Here is a 1,018-nt window from a genome sequence, read left to right as displayed (position 1 = left end):
TGGAACCCTTTTTAAAGATGGGAGTGACATTAGCTACCTTCCAGTCCTCAGGAATGGAGGCAGATTTTAATGAAAGATTACATATTTTTGTCAGGAGATCCACAAGTTCACATTTGAGTTCTTTCAGAACTCTTGGATGTATGCCATCCAGGCCTGGTGATAAGTTTTTAAGTTGTCTTTCTCCTCTGGAACCCTTTTTAAAGATGGGAGTGACATTAGCTACCTTCCAGTCCTCAGGAATGGAGGCAGATTTTAATGAAAGATTACATATTTTTGTCAGGAGATCCACAAGTTCACATTTGAGTTCTTTCAGAACTCTTGGATGTATGCCATCCAGGCCTGGTGATAAGTTTTTAAGTTGTCTATCAGTCATAGGACCTCCTCTCTCGTCACCTCAATCTGACTCAGGTCTTTCAACACGACTCCCAAAATCAGCGGTTCTGGAGTGGGCAAGCACTTCTCATCTTCCACAGTGAAGACAGAGGCCTAGTTGCTTTAGTCATACCAATCTAGTCAGTTCTTTATATAAAGTACAGTCAATCTGCACTGTGCGCTGTAAGTGATGGCCTTGATCCTCAAAAGGAGACATTGTGAACTTAGTGCAGTGGTTCTCAAACTTAAGTTTAGGCTTATCTTTATGTTGGCCCCTTTTTCCTTATGTCCCAAGACAGCCCCAGCCATCTGTTCTGCAGCAGAGCAGCTAGAAATCCTTGCACCTACTCATGTGTGTGTGATCTGCTATGATGTGCAAAGATCCATGCTGTGGGATACTCATCCAACATTAGCCTTAGGAATGGAAATAGAGCAACACACCTCTGATTCTTCCTAAATCTGCACATAGGTAAATAACATTAGGACAGCAACCGTTCTTCGCGGTTCTTCTTAGGACAATAGTCATTCCACAAATCTGATGTGGATTCATCTTCATTGAAGACATCAACACACCCGTGTCTTACCGGGTGGTGATAGGAGGAAGTTTCCTTCTCTGGCAAGATCCTACTCCTTTTTACAAGTTCAT

This window comes from Gekko japonicus, unplaced genomic scaffold (genome assembly GCF_001447785.1).
Source record: "Gekko japonicus isolate JY-2015 unplaced genomic scaffold, Gekko_japonicus_V1.1 scaffold391, whole genome shotgun sequence".
In the NCBI taxonomy this organism is placed as follows: Eukaryota; Metazoa; Chordata; class Lepidosauria; order Squamata; family Gekkonidae; genus Gekko; species Gekko japonicus.
The sequence above is the reverse complement of the archived record's forward strand: the minus strand, read 5'-3'. Positions refer to the sequence as shown.